The 17,716-nt window shown below is 44.1% G+C and overlaps 1 long non-coding RNA gene across 1 annotated transcript; it reads right to left on the bottom strand.

Moving 5' to 3' along the window:
• Positions 1 to 588: 588 nt before the first annotated feature.
• LOC116746735 lies at positions 589 to 16,290 on the bottom strand. The gene is made up of 5 exons (XR_004347857.1): positions 16,211 to 16,290; positions 15,619 to 15,726; positions 14,310 to 14,460; positions 7,391 to 7,449; positions 589 to 5,936 (listed from the first exon to the last, which is right to left on the bottom strand). It is a non-coding gene; the product is annotated as an uncharacterized LOC116746735 (long non-coding RNA).
• Positions 16,291 to 17,716: the final 1,426 nt, after the last annotated feature.

The following is a 17,716-nucleotide window of genomic DNA, read 5'->3' as shown; positions in this document are numbered from 1 at the left end:
AGGAAAAAAATCCCATACATTAGTTAAGAAGTTCTAAGAATTAACTACATATAAAGTCTCCTGGATTGTCTCTCCTCCTTTCTTGTCCCCCGACCCCTCACCTTAGCACTTACTGTCACCTGACATCATATATATATATATATATATATATATATACAAAGTGTCTCTGTCCTCTAAAATGTAAGCTCCTTGAGAACTGGGATTTCTGCCCATCTTGTTCTTCGAGGTGTCTCTAGCACTGAGGGCACTAGATAATCATTGCTGAATGAGTCACACACAAAGTAATGATATCACCTAATATTCTTCATTCTCATCAGTGATACAAAGACATTTACCATTAACACCTAGGGCAATTTATATTCTTCACTTCTCCTTTCTCTCATATGTCCCATCGGGCTTGCCACAGAATCCTTTTAGTTCTGCTTTCAGAATATATACAGACTCTGACCCCTTCTCACTGTTCCCGCTGCTCCCCAAACCCCTGCCAGCCCCACCATCATCCTGGCTCAAGCTATCAGCATCTCTCCTAAAATAACGCAATGGGTCTTGGTATTTTTTTTTTTTTTTTTTTTTTTTTTTTTTGCGGTACGCGGGCCTCTCACTGTTGTGGCCTCTCCCGTTGCGGAGCACAGGCTCCGACGCGCAGGCTCAGCGGCCATGGCTCACGGGCCCAGCCGCTGCGCGGCATGTGAGATCTTCCCGGACCAGGGCACGAACCCGTGTCCCCTGCATCGGCAGGCGGACTCTCAACCACTGCGCCACCAGGGAAGCCCGGGTCTTGGTATTCTTTAGGTAAGAGAAAAAATTTTGCAAGTGGAAACAGATACAGAGAAAAGTTATAATCAGCAAATATATATATGTGTACATGTATAAATAAATCAAGGAAACAAAGAAACAAACAGCCTAACAGCAAATAAAGCTTTGATAATTTGAAAATTATAAAGCGCTATTCGTTTGGATAAGAAACAAACAGCCTAACATAGCAAATAAAGCTTTGATAATTTGAAAATTATAAAGAAACAAACAGCCTAACATAGCAAATAAAGCTTTGATAATTTGAAAATTATAAAGAAACAAACAGCCTAACAGCAAATAAAGCTTTGATAATTTGAAAATTATAAAGAAACAAACAGCCTAACATAGCAAATAAAGCTTTGATAATTTGAAAATTATAAAGCGCTATTCGTTTGGATAAGATCTAACATTATTATTACTATTATTATTTAGAAATGCTTACTAAACTCCTGGGAAAATCAGAAAGTCTTTGAACATTTGAGAAGACCTGGTAGGATGCCTACGTGGGTCAAAAAAATCTTGGAGTCATCCTCAACTCCTCTCTTTCTCTCACACTTTACACATGGTGGGCCAGAAAATCCTTTTGGTTCTCCCTTCAGAGTGTATCCAGACTCTGACTCCAACTCACTCCCCCCCTGCCACCACCCTGGTCCCAGCCACTAGCAGCATCTCTCACCTAGATTGCTGCCACTGGCCTCTGCTTTTGTCATGACACCCTTGCATTCTGTTATCAGCGCAGCAGGCAGCGTTATCTTCTCAAAACATAAACAGCATGCTCCTAGAAACACAGCCTCTATTTCTCATTTTAACTCAGAAGAAAATCCAAAGTCCCAACCATGACCCAGAAGTCAGTGCTTGGTCTATCCTACCCTCCAGCTCTTTTGCTCTCTCTTTTCTCACACTTCTCCAGACACAACGGCCTCGCAGGACCTTGGTCCTCTCTGTTCTCCTGGCCAGGGATGCTCTTCTGCTTGAGATCCTCCAGGCTGCCTTTCTCTCTTCCTTTAGACTTTTGAGCAAATGGCACCTGTGATGTCTTGCCTGGTCTCCCTATCTCTTTTTCCTGTTTTTTATCTTTAGCATTTATCCCTAATATACTGCATGGTTTCTTTTTCTTATTTATTGTCTCCCCCAAGAATATAAATTGTATAGGGAAAACTTTATAATAAACTGCTTTATTCTCTGTTGGATTTTCAGTGTCTAGAACACATAATAGGTCCTCAATAAGAAAAGCTATTGAATGAAAGAATAAGGAAAGGACTCTGGTGCTCCATACAGACGGTACACAGAGGATACACACATGTGTGCTTCGATGCTCAGCTTCTGCTTGTGATGGCTTTGGCCATTTGTGCCACAGCTACAGGGGAGAGTGAAGTCGATGGATTTAATGATGCGGAATGGACCTATAACATGATTTCCTAGGAAAGGACTGGACAAAATTATAATTACATTTGAGAAAGAGAAGTTGTAATATCACCTTACTTGAAAAGGAAAAACAACAAGTGAATTGACTCCTTGAAAGTTCATGTATGTGCTGGGAATCTGGTAAACTGGTAAATCCCCAGTCAACTCGCCACGCCCATTAAATACAGAGGAGCCCCTGCTCCTATCCCCCAACCGCGTGGTTTTGTTTCATTTGTACATTCCCAGGATTGTACAGCTTGACTGGGCTGTCACCTGGTTTAGACGATAAAGGCATGCAGTGTACCTTTGCTTGCCTCATTTTCAGCTCCTATGTGACATTTTTTGAATCTGAGTTACTAGATAAATCATAAGAATTCAAGTTTGCAATTCATAAAATAATGAGTGACTTGGATAAAGTGAATATTTGTAGAATTTCATCTGAAAGACTGAAGTATGTTGGTTGTATGGGGAGGGTGTTGGAACTGGTGAAGGAAATCATGCATGTTAGGTAGAAAAACACCAGTGACTAGGTTAGGTCAGATGATCTGTGTCCCAAGACAGTCTACAGGGTCAGTGTCAAAAAAAGGAGAGATGATGGAAGAGTTCATAACCAGGAGGTGAACATGCATAGATCAGAGAGTCAAAACAAGGACATAATGGTAGAATAAGCAACCAGGTTAGTCGTTGAGAAAGTTAAGAGAAAAAAGCGGAGGAGGAAGATGTGGAACACAGACTGATACGCGTTATAGGTCATCTTTATTCAGCGTCCAGTGCATGCTGTAGGCCAGGCTGGTTTAGGGCCTTGCACCAGAGAGAAGCATCTCTTTTCCATTTCTTTTCCAACTGTGACATAGCTAGATGAAGGGACAGTCTTTCAAACTTAAGTAAGAACGGACATTCTTTCAAACTTAAGTGAAATAAATAAACAACATGAATAACTCTTTCATCCAGCATGGAACACTAGTTACCACAAAAATAAACAAAATGCATTATTAAAGGGTTTTGAACAAGTTTAAGAATTGGTACATTAAAATACTACTAAAGGAAGTCAGACTCTACCGAAATTTAATTTAGTCAAGGAAGACAATGCTTTCCTATGATCCATCCTTTGGTATTTCTGTCGATGAGAGAATACTGGGCTGAATGGTCCACGGATCTAACCCAGTAGGATTAGTTCCCATATTCTTATGTCTCTACTTAGTTAATCACATCAACTCCCATATGAAACCAAATCAAAAACATGTGATCAATTTGAATAAAATGCCTTGTAATCAGAAACGCCTTGACCAGAGCTCTAAGTAAAATGTGAAGTATGGGAATATGTTTCAGTATACAAGTGTCAGTTTTTGTTTTTTTTTTTTAGCGGTACGTGGGCCTCTCACTGCTGTGGCCTCTCCCGTTGCGGAGGACGCGCAGGCCCAGCGGCCATGGCTCACGGGCCCATCCGCTCCGTGGCACATGGGATCTTCGCGGACTGGGGCACGAACCCGTGTCCCCTGTTTCGGCAGGCGGACTCTCAACCACTGCGCCACCAGGGAAGCCCCAAGTGTCAGTTTTGATGACCCTTCCCACTGTTAGCTGATTAACTCATATGAACCCCCAGAATTCTGGCCACTAATTTAACCTGATCCTGACTCTGGTTTTTGTCTGTGAAAATTCAGGACCTGAAATCTCTGACTCAGGTCTAAGGTGACAATACTTCTCATCCAGCATGGAGGGAACCAAAGCTTCCCATGTGCACATTTATTACCAGGATAATTTTTCTACAAGTGCCTTGGCCTTAGAAGATTTATTAATCCAGTTATCAAGATATCATTGTCCCCTATTACATCAACTCTGGTGTAAAAAAATTAAGGCCTGTCCCATAGGCAGGCTTCTCTAGATTTGGATCAAACCTCTCTAACCAGAAGGGGTATTTTGAGTAACAAAACAGTTCACTTTTGTTTCCCTTCAATTTGATGTGGCCAAGTTATCTGGCTCCAAATGTAACTAAATACCTCAAATGCAGCCAGCAAGAACTGAGTTTATGAAGATTTCATCTATATCTGTTTACATAAACAACTTGCTTCAAGAACGTCTTGGAATTGTTTATATGAAAAATCAAAGTTTTTTCGTGTTTATCTGGGGGGAAAAAATAGAGCCACCTCAACACGTAAGAAAAGTTTGCAACGGCCAAAAGGGTGTGAGTTAAAAGACACTGTTGCGTGTCATAAGGCCAAAACCCCTTTTACCCAGAGGGTAAACCACCTGGATTGTGTACACCCATGGTCAAAGTTTCTCCAATTCTGTGTATGATGAGGGGGTTGTGACATATAACTTCTGAAGTCCCTTCCAGCTCAGGGAGGCTGTCATTTCTGAACAAACAGACGCCTGCCTTTTCATACTTTTCCAGCGTAAAACCAAGCAGTTTGGGCCCACATGTGAAATTTTTCATTTTGTAATTAAGAAACCCCCCTTGGGTCTGCCCCCAGAGGGGTGGGCCGTTCCCTATGGAGGTGGAGTCGACACAAGCGCACCGCGCTTCCACCCAGGGTGTCAGCGCGGTTGCGGGGTTTGGGGGCGGAGAGCGGTGTGACGGCGCCAGGTCACAATGGCAGCAGAGGCTTAAAGGTGGCCCCACGGGGTGGTTTAGGTGGAGGCTCAGAAGAAGGCGAGCAGTTGAGCATCTTGGCTCAGGTCAAGGGATGCGAAGGTGAACGGGCCTGTCTACGAGGCTAGGGGAGGGCCCTCCCGAGTGCGCCACCACATCTGGCTCGGTGCCCTCGGATGCACGCAGTCTGCATCCAGACCCCAGGCTCCTCCCCAGCTGGCTGCAAAGGGCCGAAGGGAGGGTGATCTGCGCCCCCTTCCCTTCTGAGCGCCCCCTACCCGGGGGCTGTGGAGCAGAAGTGGGGCCTGCGCAGACTGCGGCTCAGCCCCCTGCCGGCCAGGCCCGCGGAACACAGGAGGCCCGCGAGATGCGGAGCCATGCAGAGCTGTCTTGATAAATGATGGCCGTGCTGCGCATCCGCGCGTCTGCCTTGCCTTCTTACCCAGGGGAAAGCAGCGTGCAGTGAGCGTGCTTACTACCTGCACAAGGGAGCGCGTGGTAATTCAAGTTCGCATTGATCTTTCAGAGCGACTTCAACCAGACCAGCAAAAAGAGAAGTGATCCACGGACACGCCAAGTGCAAATGGTGACCGGGATCCACCAGCCCCTGCCTCTCATTAACCTGATGCTACGCTCCTGGCCCAACCAGTTGCAAGGGGCGCGCCAGGTGTGGCGGGACACCCGGGAAAGAGGCCCGGGCCTACAAAGACCTTGGAGCTAACCAGGCAGCTTCCCTTGAAGTTTGTAAAGATAGCCATCCACAGTCAAGACACACAACAGCGCCACCTGAAACTAGACACTGTCCACTCTTTTCACCTTCAGCTGTGTCCCCTTCAGTTGCAGGAGATGGCTCTGCTCACTGGAAAAACCTTGTTTAGCCCCCAAGACCATCAGTGGAGGCTTACAGTTGAACCCAGGCCATCCCAGCTGGGGAACATAAGGGACTTACCTGTGTTTGAGGCCAAGCCCAGAGGCCACGGAGCTCCAGGGAGATGGGGATCACCCCCAGGTCAGCATCAGGAGCCTTCCCATGGTGTTTGGGGCCACCTCCTCTGTTACGCTGAAGGCAAAGGAATCCAATATGCCTCCTGCACATCCTGTGTTCATGGAAGCACACTCTGTCTCCCAATCACAACACCCGCAGTGCCTGACAAAGGGGCAGCGGTGTTAATGACGTCAAACCCAAGGTGGCAGAGGCAAGCAGGTGGAGGCCACTCCTTTATTCTTATCCTTCTGATAATTACCTTTGCAAAGTACAGAGCATGCACTGACTTTCCAAGGCTTTATAATGTTGTCAAAAATATAGATATTAATAATATAAACATAAATAGGTGTGCCATGAAATATGTAAGAAAAGAAAATCGTTTTCCAACAATGGGTGGGAGAGAGGTTGTGAAGCAGTGGCTACAGAGTACATAAGAAAATTACGAATCATTCTGTTGTTTTGAGAGGGGATCTAAATTGGGAAACAGATAAACTTATCTCCCTCCCCTCTTAATCAATGACTGGAAGCTAGGTGGTAGGAGTAGAACGGTATACATATTTCAGGAAAGGAAATAAAATGTCTCATTGCCTGAAGATACCAAATAATTGCTTCTTTCTCACAGTATTGCCTTGTCCTAGCCTTGGGTAGTTTGTAGGGGAAAAAGTCTTTTTACCTGCTCTGGTTTTATACACCAAGAGAATGAGAGGTTCACGAGGTTCACATGTCTGGTGTTAGATTTAAAATTAAGTTAAATTTAATAATTAATTTAATGATTAATTATTAAAATGATATATTCTCTGTTGCCTTCATATGTGGTGAGATTGGGAGGGCCCTGAATGTCCTAATAGGAAGTTCCCCTCCCCACTCTGCTCCCATGGATGAGGTCCCAGCCAAATAAGCCTCCAAATCAAGGAAACCAAAGGCAGATCCTACTTAACCTGGAGTAGTGAGTTTCAGTTCCCTGCCAGCTAGTAGAATTATTCAAACAGGCCAATCACATCCTCCAAAGGAACCAGATGTCACCTCACTCTCTTGATACTACAGGTTCACTTTGTTCCTGGGTGGCTCTGCATGGCATGCAGTGTCCTCTCCTGGGCTGTGATGCACGGCTGTGGATCTCATCTGTCTAGTGTTGGTGTCATGTTTGGCTATCCCAGGAACCCTTGGGCAGGAATCCCTCCCTCTCCAATGGGATGAACAGGAGTCGATTAAACTATGTTTTATCCACTGAAATAGGATCTTTGTTAAAATAAAAAAAAAATCTGTATGTTTAAATAAAATAAGTCTGTGTGTGATTTTAGAAAGCATAGGAAAGCAAGTATTTTTTTCACCAATAACAGGACAGCTAGAAAAAGTGATCTCCCTGGATATTTTCTTTTTATCATAGCCTGTCCTTGTGAGAGACTGGCAGTGAAAGTGTAAGTGGTTGGCCAGCCATACAGTGTCGTGGACAGCACAGATTATCATAACAGCAGTGACTCCGGAAATTAGTTAGTGCTGGATAAAGGAGAGAGCCATTGTTTCCCAGGAAGCAAACTAGACAAATACAAGAAACAAGGCCTCCCACCAATTTATTTAGGTGTGGGTTAGGAGTGTGATTAACTCCCATTGTTTACCTGATCAAATATAAGAGCTAAGCTCCCAGGTATCCTGCAGGACAGCAGACAAGAGGGCTCTAGGAGAAAGGTATGAGTGAGAAAGAAGGGGAAAGAGGGGAGGTATTATCATCAAGTTAGTTCTGACCCACGGTACACATGCCAATCAGGGGCACAGGGACCCTCCATGCTTTCTACCTAGGGATGATTTCCTCCCCTAGTGTCAGGGGCCAAGGCAGTGAAGTCCAGTGCAGGGTGCATAAAGAAAAATTAAAAATAGAACTACCATATGATCCAGTAATTCCATTTCTGGGTATTTATCTAAAGAAAATGAAAACACTAATTCGAAAAGATACATGCACCCCAATGTTCATAGCAGCATTATTTACGATAGTCAAGATATGGAAGCAACCTGAGTGTCCGTCCACAGATGAATGGATAAAGAAGATGTGGTATGTGTATACAATGGACTATTACTTGGCCACAAAAAAGAATGAAATTTTGCCATTTGCAACCATGTGGATGGACCTGGACCTCAGCAAAATAAGTCAGACAGAGAAAGACACTTACATGTGGAATCTAAAAAATAAAACAAATGAATGAATATAACAAAACAGAAACAGACTCACAGATACAGAGAACAAATCAGTGGTTTGAGAGGGGAGAGGGATGGGGGGAGGGGCAAGAGGTACAAACTATTAGGTATAAAAGAAGTAAGATACAAGGATGTAATGTACAGCACAGGGAATATAGCCAATATTTTATGATAACTTTAAACAGAGTATAATCTATAAAAATACCAAATCACTAACTTGTATACCTGAAACTAATATAATATTGTAAATCAATATACCTCGATAAATAAAAAAGATGATGTTACACACTAATGTAGTCCTGGCAAGTAGCAGAGAGGTGTGGTGAGCTCCAAGGACAAAGAACAGGTAAACTCAAAGGGCCAATATTGCCAGAACAAAGAGTTACAGGACCCATCACTGTTACAATGTGACCACTGCAATGTCCCAGAGCCCTCCCAAGCAGCATGCCCTGTCCCTTTCCCATCCCATATAAGGAAAGACATTTGCCGTGTTTTTCTCCCACTCAGCACACTGAAAGTGTACATACTCTGCCCAGTCAGCAGATGACTTACAGGTTCCCTGGCTGTAAAAACAGGCAAGCAACCCATGCTCACTGTCAACTTTCCCAGGCTACCAGGAAGTCGGCCCGCTGTTCTTGCAGCGACCCTTCTCTTTAATAAACTCTATCTTCCTTACATTCTGCCCTGTGTCTGGAAATTCTTTTCCAACCCGTTCTTGGACCACGACATTTTGGTGGCCCATACAGGAATATCTCCTGGGGGGATCTCCTCCCCCACCTCCTCTCCTCATTCCGTGGGACCCTCTGTGAACAGGCAAGTTGCCGGGGAAACAACAGAGGACTCTGTGTGTTCCGAAGGCCCCACGGCTCACTTCGCCCCAGTAATTGCCGCCCAGAACGGGTGAGGGTCCCTCTGTCTTCCTTCTGACTGCAGACTGGGCCGATTGGTATCGTGCGGGCACGGGTCAGGCATTTAAAAGCCATCAGGGCGTCTGCCGCTTGAAGATTCCCGTGAAGGATAAGGGGGTCTCGGAACAGACCAGGCTGTTAGAGCATCTGCCCCCAGCAAGGCAACTTCCGTGCACCGTGAGGCACACACTGGTTCAAGCAGAACACTGAGCCCCCTCCCCTTGGCCGCCGCCTTCCTGGCAGGACTACGAGGCAGATTCCTCAGCCTGTCTCCTCTGTTACTTTCACCTTTTTCTCGGTCCGGATTGACTTACAGGAGCCTAGGCGTTGCCTCTGAGCCATCCCAGGAGTGCCTTTCACGTTTCAGGGAATCGCCAAACGGTGAGCCACCCGGTGGGTCCCGGGAATCTTTTTCTTTCCTTTCTTTGCTCGAGTTGCACGGTTCCTTAGTCGCACGGTTTGTGCCTTAGTCGCACGCTCAGGGGTCACCTCTCACGGTCGGATGCGATTGTTGGGACAGTCGGCCCATTTTGTGCCTCAGTCGCACGGAGAGGTCACCAGTCGGTGACCCTCAGTACGCCCATTCTACGGCGTACAGGCTAAGAATGGGTTCTGGTTCGTCTCGGGAGCCTCCCTCAGACTCACCCCTCGGCTGTATCCTCAGGAAGTGGAAAAAATTTGACCCTGAAAATCTCAAAAAGAAGAGGCTCATTTTCTTTTGTAACACAGCTTGGCCCCAGTATAAAGTGGGGGACCAAGAACAATGGCCTCTTAATGGAACACTAAATTATAACACGATCCTCCAACTTCATCTCTTTTGCCGGGAACAAGGAAAGGACTCAGAGGTTCCTTATGTCCAGACCTTTATGGCCCTTAGTCAGAATCCGGATCTTTGTCAGATCCGGATTGGCCCTTAGTCAGAATCCGGACACATGCCGCCTGTGTCTTTCTGTCTTTCTGTTGCCGCCTTATCCCCCCCGACCCTCTCTGTCTCCCTCTCCATCAGATCTCCTAGACGACCCTCTACTCGACCTTTCCTGTCCCCCACCCCATCAACCCTCATTGCTTCAGCCCCTGCCCCCCCTCAACCCACAGCTCCCCATCAGTCACCCCCTTATCAGGGAGAAAGCCCCCTCTCCCCTCCCCACACAAGGTCGTGGACTGCCCAACGCCAGGAAACAGATTCTAATATGCTTCCATTAAGGGAAGTAGTAAATGGAGACATGGGCACTATTGGAGTCCATGTTCCCTTTCCCATGTCTGACATTTCCCAAATTCAAAACAAGTTAGGTTCCTTCCGTCAGGATCCCACCACTTTTATTAAGGAATTTCAGGCCCTCACTATAGCCTTTGACCCGACCTGGTGAGACATTCATGTGTAGTCCTGACCACCTGTTGTACTCATGAAGAGAAGAACAGGATATGGGCATTAGCCCAAGCTTGGGCAAGACGAGGCACAGCTCTGTCTCCAAAACCCGGATGGTTGGGGACCCATTTGGGGCTGGTTTAATGACTCTCTGTGTAACTACACCCTCAATTTTAATCAGACTAGCCTGGAGTGGGATCCCTGGTCAGAGGAAAATAAATATAATGTACATGAAGGTCATTTCACTTTGTGTTGGGGAAATTCAAGGACAGATGCGACTAATAAATATATTAACGAAGACCGTCTCCCCATGAACAGCTCGGCCCTGCGAACTAAATACGCGGGGGTCAGTGTGAGCACCGGACACTTACTTAGTTTAACCTCCCAGCAAGATTCTCCTCCAAAATATAACATAATTCAGCTAGACTCAGAAAGTTGTTATGCCAATCCCCCGTCATACTCATCACCACTCAGAGCCCAAATTCTCCCCTTTATGTATAGATGATTACTTCCTCGGAGTTTGGCCTGCCCAATATAACCCTAGGCCATGGGACCCCAGTCTATTTCCAGAGGAAAACTCCCGAAAGGTCAGGGCTTGGCTCTGGGGACCCACAGCAGGGGAATCCTTAAGGGGCACTGGATTTTCATCTCTATGTGGTAACGGGGTCCATCTGGATCTTCCCACACTTTGGAGGGGCTCCTGCACAATTATTGCTGCGGTCCCAGAGGCTACCATTAAGACTACAAAGGATTTAGCTTCCTCAGGAGGCATTCCCAACCTTGCGTCCTTCCTCGAGGAGGCCTTAAGACCTGCCCGGGAGAGACAAAAACAAACCACTGATTAAGGGGGACATGCTTATGATAACCCAATTCTTGATTGCCCCAAAATAATACATAGCGTCTTTAGAGGGCTCTTCTGGTTTGCAGGCATACCCCTTAGAGAGGAGTGTTCTCCATCTCACCATCACGGTCCAGGAACCTTGGAAGGCTATGGTAGCAGCCACGGAGGAACAGCAGTCAGCCCTAGGCTCTCTGGCTGAGGGGGTTTTACAAAATAGGAGGGCCCTTAATGTTATAACAGCTGAGGTGGGGGGTGTCTCTGCCCTACTAAATGAGACATGCTGCTTCTATATTAATACCTCCGGCCACATTGAAGAAGACCTTCAGATTCTAAAGAAAAACATCAAATTAATAGAAGATTTAAAAGAGAGAGCAGGACAGGGCCCCAGCTGGCTTTCTAGCCTCGTCTCCTCTCTGGGGATCCAGATATGGACATGGCTATTGCCCTTGTTGGGACCATTAATCCTGATAGCCTTTGTTTCGTTGTTTGACCCCTGCATTATTAACACATTGTCTAAGTTCATCTCCCAACAGGTTCAAAAGATTTAATTCCAGTTGGTGCTATAACAAGGGTACCAGCCAGTTGGCACATGGACTACATTGGAACAAGCCGCCTTATCATTCTGTGGGCTCTCATCCCCTCTGTAAATATACCCTGACAGAGAATGGGCATTGGGACCCAGGGCCCCTACGACACCCCTGCCCAGCAGGAAGCAGCCAGAGAGATTGTCGCCCCTTCTCCTTACAAAAAGGGTTCCTGAATGCCAGAGAAGGAGCTAGGCAGGTAGGTAGACATGAGCAGGGTATCCAATAGGGCCAAAGAATTGGCCCTGTAAATAAAGAGAGGGGGGAATGTGGTGTGCTCCAAGGACAAAGAACAAGATAAACTCAAAGGGACGATATTGCCTGAACAAAGAGTTACAGGGCTCCTATCACTCTGTCACACTGTGACCACTGCAATGTCCCAGAGCCCTCCCAAGTAGCATGCCCTGTCCCTTTCCCATCCCATATAAGGAAAGACATTTGCCGTGTTTTTCTCCCGCTCAGCACACTGAAAGTATACACACTCTGCCCAGTCAGCAGATGACTTACAGGTTCCCTGGCTGTAAAAATAGACAAGCAACCCATGCTCATTGTCGACTTTCCCTGGCTACCAGGAAGTCAGCCCGCTGTTCTTTCAGTGACCCTTCTCTTTAATAAACTCTATCTCCCTTACTTTGTGCCTTGTGTCGGGAAATTCTTTTCCAACCCGTGCTCGGACCACGACAGGAGGCCTTTGACCTCCTGAAGGCAGCACTGTGGTTGGGTGGCTGCCTCTGCTCGTGTTTGTGACGGGTACCTTCAGAGTGCTCCCCTAAGTGGACCACACAGCCTTGCTTGCACATCATCAAATGCAATCGGGTGGTCCATTATCATAGTGGCTGCCATTTATTAGCTACTATGTGCCACATGCTTGTGCATTATCTCCTTTCATTTGCTAAACAGTTTTTTGAGATAGGCACTGTTATCCACATTTTACTAATGAGAAAACTTATTAAGTAACTTATTCAAAGTTGCACAGTTAATAAGAGGTACAGCCTAGATTCAAACCTAGAGCCAAGGTTCGTAATAGCAACCAGGATGTGTCTGGACATTTCTGGGGAGAAGAGACTACAGAAGGGGGCTACTTCGGACAATCAACTCCAACTGTGATGCTAATAAAGAGAAGTCACGGCTTTCACACAAACACAGATAATTTTGTTTTAGAGGCAAAAAAAAAAAAAAATCAACCAGGTGTCCCATTAGCATACACCATTAGTGTCTAGTTGGAACACAGATGGATCCCTGTAATAGGAAGTGATGATCCAGTTAAAGAAGATGAAATAAATGCATATCCATATTGTGTATTTTGATGCTGCTCTCTAAAGAGCTTGCAACTTATTGTACAAATTTATTGAGGGAGGATTTTGTGTTGTATATAAAGCACAATCCAAAACATGCATACTAGTAGCCAGCGCTGCATTGGTTGTATATTTGTTTCTCCTTTCCTTACATAAGCGCGTTTACACAACATCAATACGCAGAGCAGTAGCCAGATGATGCTGTGCTAACTGATGGGAACAGACAAGTTCTGCCGAGCTCAGCACTTCAGGACCGCGCTGCCTTCTGAAAGTATCTTGTCATGAGAAATGCTCACCTTGAGAACACACCTCCTAGAGATGTACAGCCGGTTCATTTACTTTTAGTGCTTCTTTTGGGTTGGGAGGAGCTTGTCTTTAATTTCCATTTATGGTTAGGTTTTGATTTAAGGAATGGTAAATCCTTCAAAGGCTAAAAAACTGACCTGGCTGAATACCTGGTCACCTTCCTAAAGGTCTCTTGTAAGAATTCTTTGTTAGGAAGTATTTCAGATGTAATGATTTATATGAGCTTAATGTTAGTTCTGAAGGATTCACTTGTAACTTATGTAGATTTGAGTTACATTCATGCTAATTGTCTTAGTTCAGAAAAGTGTTTATATAGACATTAAATCACTGTGTTTTGGGAGACAGTCTTCCATTAGACCTGCCTGTGGTTAGACCACATTACTTCAGTCTCCCTCAGCTCTTATTTTAATTAGTGATTATGTACACCCCATAAGTATATAATTATCTGTACATATCTGCTCTACAGCCTCTAATTTGCTTTGACTCTTTTCTGTTTTATTACATTGAAAATCTTCTTTTTAGGATAGATACATGTTTTCCTCCTCCACAAGCCCCCAAACTCCTAGCAGAATACTCTGAACACACACACACACACACACACACACACACACACACACACACACACCCCAGGATTTTGTCTGACAACAAGAGTTCCAAGTCAATTAGTGAGTTTTAAGTCTCGTAGCTTTGGAAGTACCTCATAGGAATCAAACCTAAATGATTCCTCCCAGATACAAGCCACCTCTTGGGTGGTTTCTTGTCTTCCAATTCCTTTTTTATATAATCAAATGGCCACACACTCCTCTGAGAGCCCATGTTAGAAGGAAATGCACCATCTACACGAGCATTCATCTGTAAAAGATCTTACTGTACCCAGAGGCTAAAGCTAGTTTAAATGTACATCCTATTTCTGTGTTATTTACCTCCTTTCTTACTCACTTTTTTTCAGCCTTTTCACTTAGATCTATCGGTATTATTCAATACTTCATTCTCCCAAGCCCATGTCTTCAAGTATTTCTAGAGCTCTTTTGTGTCCATCACTTACCTTATTTATAAAAATCAAATATGTTAAAGTCTGAACTTCTCTAATGGTTAAATTGGGAGACAGATTATTTTCCATGGCAAAGGATTCTTCACTTTACAAACGGGACCAAGGACCTCTCATCTCTTCTTCGTACAAACATTATTGAGCACACCTGCAAGATGAAAAGAGTTCAGTGGATGGATGGTGGTGATGATAATACAATAATGTGAATGTACTTAATGCCGCTCGACTGCACACGGAAAAGTGGTGAAGATGATAAAGGTTATGTTAGGTGTATTTTACCACAATTGAAAAACATAATATTATCGAGCATCTACTGTGGGCCTGCACTGTGCTCAATGCTGTGGCCATGGCACTGAGTGAGACAGATACTGTCACTGCCCACACATCCTGGTCTAGTGGGACAATATAGTCTACTGATCAGGTAATGCTTCCCATGTGGCACGGTGCTGTGTAAGATATGTCACTGTAACTGAAAATCTGGCAATGGGCACCTAATTTACCTACAGGAGCTCACAGAATGCCTAATATCGAGAGGTGATGTTAACATGAGATGGGTTTGGCCATTTCAAGTCGGCAGAGAAGGGCTTCAGTGTTGAGGGATCAGCCTGGGCAAAGGGTTATGAGGTCAGAAATAATTCAGTGTGTTTGAGCAACTAAAGGAAGGCCTGGTGTGGCTGAACAAAATTCTTGGGAGCAGAGAAAAGGGTGGAATGACAAGAAGTTGGAGAGAAGCCAGCATCCTGATCATTCAGATAAAAAAGATTTGGATTTTACTTCAGGTAAAAGGAAAAAGCCACTGAGAGGTTTTAAGCAGGGCGTTGACCTGGTCTTATTTACATTTTAAACAGACCACTCGGACTGCAGTATAGAGGCTGGGTTGAAGGGGAAAGAGTAGAAGCAGAGAGAATACTTTGAGCACTTTCCCACACTACTGCACCTAAAAATGTAATTAAACCTAAAAATACAACAGAAATTATATTTTTTAAGGGGTACCTTTTAGGTGGACTAAATGCAAAATACATCTATTAGTGTTGGTTTCTTTTGTTATAGGAATCTAAATTTTTTCTTTGACTTTTTTCTAGGCCAGTACACTATAATTTGCTTTTCCTTGTATTTTTCCTGAATATATAGTGAATGATTTTTGACAAATGAGATAGTTTACAATAAAGCTATTTGTAATCTGTCCAACATTACTCATAAATAATGTATTACCATTGCTGTTATTTAAATATCAGATGATAAAGATAATCTAAACAACATTTCACTTGCTGAAAAGATATTCCTGAATTATCGATTGTTGTCTTACCCTCAGAGGTTGATCTTGTCTTTCGAGGGGTATCCTATTTGATCCATCTGATTTGAACCATCTAGTTCTTCCCCGGCTGATGGACCCTGGAGTCCAAAGAGGAGGGTCCTGGGGAAGGAGCACATCTCTGGAGTGGGCCACACACTTCAAGAGATGTCTTGTTTCAACACTAAAAAATTAAAACTCTTGAATCACCAAAAACCAAGGATTGGCAGAAAACACACACTGAATGAGGGCAGAGTTCCCATTACCAACAGTGATGATAAAGTCACATTGATAAAATGTACCAAGGCATTCCTGGCCACATTGCATCCTCAGTCTTCACTTCATGAAGCAGAAGCCCTCTAAAGTGCCTGGCACATAGTAAGTGCTCAGTAAATGAGGCCATTATTTTCTTATTACTCTAAAAGTTTTATATATATGTGTGTGTATATATATTTATGTATTTTTTGATACTTAAAGAAGATACTTCATAACTGTGCCTACTGCATTACTCAAAACCTTCCTGGGCTGTTCAAACTAGAAAACGGGACTTTGTGTCCCTACCCTCAGGGTGGTGATTTGAGAGGTCATCTAGGCACCATCATCCTACCTGCAGAATTCCCACACACTTTTCCACGGCTTGCCGTCCTCATCCTCTGCTCCGTGTCACTCTATGACTATCCAGATCCAGCAACTATATCCAGAAAATATATCCAGAAATAATTGAGAAGCAAGGGTGTAGAAGGAGGAAAGTGTATATTGGTTCAAGGATATTAACTGCTGAAGCAAATAAACCCTAACATTTCAGTTAACGTAATGGAAGTTTTTTCTTTCCTCACACAATAGTCTAACTTGAGTCAGAAGATAGTGATGAGTAGGTGGGGCTGGGTCTGCTCCACACAGTCATTCAGGGATCCAACTTCCTAGAGGCCCTGCCCTCTTATACATGTGGCTTCTTCGGGAGGGAGGGAGGGGGAAATGGTGGGTTGTTGTTCAACAGGTAAGAAGTTAGTCATACAAGAGGAATGAGTTCTAGAGATCTGTGGTGTAACATAGTGCCCCTTGTTAACAATATGCTATTGTGCACTTTGAAATATATTAAGGAGGTAGAACTCATGTTGTGTTCTTCTGACAGTTTCTAATCCCAAACAATAGAAATAGAAATTAGAAAGAAAAGACCATATATATATATATATATATATATATATATATACACACACACATATATGTTGTTTGTGTATGTAAGTACATATGTAATTTTTAATTGCCCTGAAAAACTCTTAGGTAAAAAATTTTAAATTTCAGTTACATTTTTATATTAAAATAGTGACAATGCAGATACTCTTTATCAAATGTTATGCTGTTCATATGGTGAACTGAACTTAGAGAACTCTAACTTCTTATACTTAAATACATTCATTATTAAACAATAAATGAAAACAGATGAAGAAAATACTCAAAGGAATTTAAAAGAGGTGATGCAGAATAAAACTGAGGAGTACAAAAGTATGGAATTCATAAAGATAAAAGCAGAAGTTAATTAATGAGATAACAGAAATACATCACATCTTAAACATCTTTCATGAACCTTGTAAGTGGTAACACAAGAAGTCTTTAGATACAAGATCTCGGGAACTAAGAAATATGTATATGGGACTTCCCTGGTGGCACAGTGGTTAAGAATCTGCCTGCCAATGCAGGGGACAGGGGTTCTATTCCCGGTCCAAGAAGATCCCACATGCCGTGGAGCAACTAAGCCCGTGCGCCACAACTACTAAGCCTGTGCTCTAGAGCCCGGTGGCCACAACTACTGAGCCCACGTGCCACAGCTACTGAAGCCCGCACACCTAGAGCCCATGCTCCGCAACAAGAGAAGCCACCGCAATGAGAAGCCCGCACACTGCAATGAAGAGTAGACCCCGCTCGCCACAACTACAGAAAGCCCACATACAGCAACGAAGACCCAATGCAGCCAAAAATCAAAAAATAATTTTAAAAAACAAATATCTAAATCCATATCAACCAACGTTAACTCCACTTGCAAGGTGTGAAGATTTGCTAACAATAATGCATTATAGCTTCCATTTCTTGTTGAAATGGCTTACCATCACCTCCT

This window comes from Phocoena sinus, chromosome 21 (genome assembly GCF_008692025.1).
Source record: "Phocoena sinus isolate mPhoSin1 chromosome 21, mPhoSin1.pri, whole genome shotgun sequence".
NCBI lineage: Eukaryota > Metazoa > Chordata > Mammalia > Artiodactyla > Phocoenidae > Phocoena > Phocoena sinus.
Note: the sequence above shows the minus strand (reverse complement) of the source record. Positions and strands in the feature narration are given on the sequence as shown.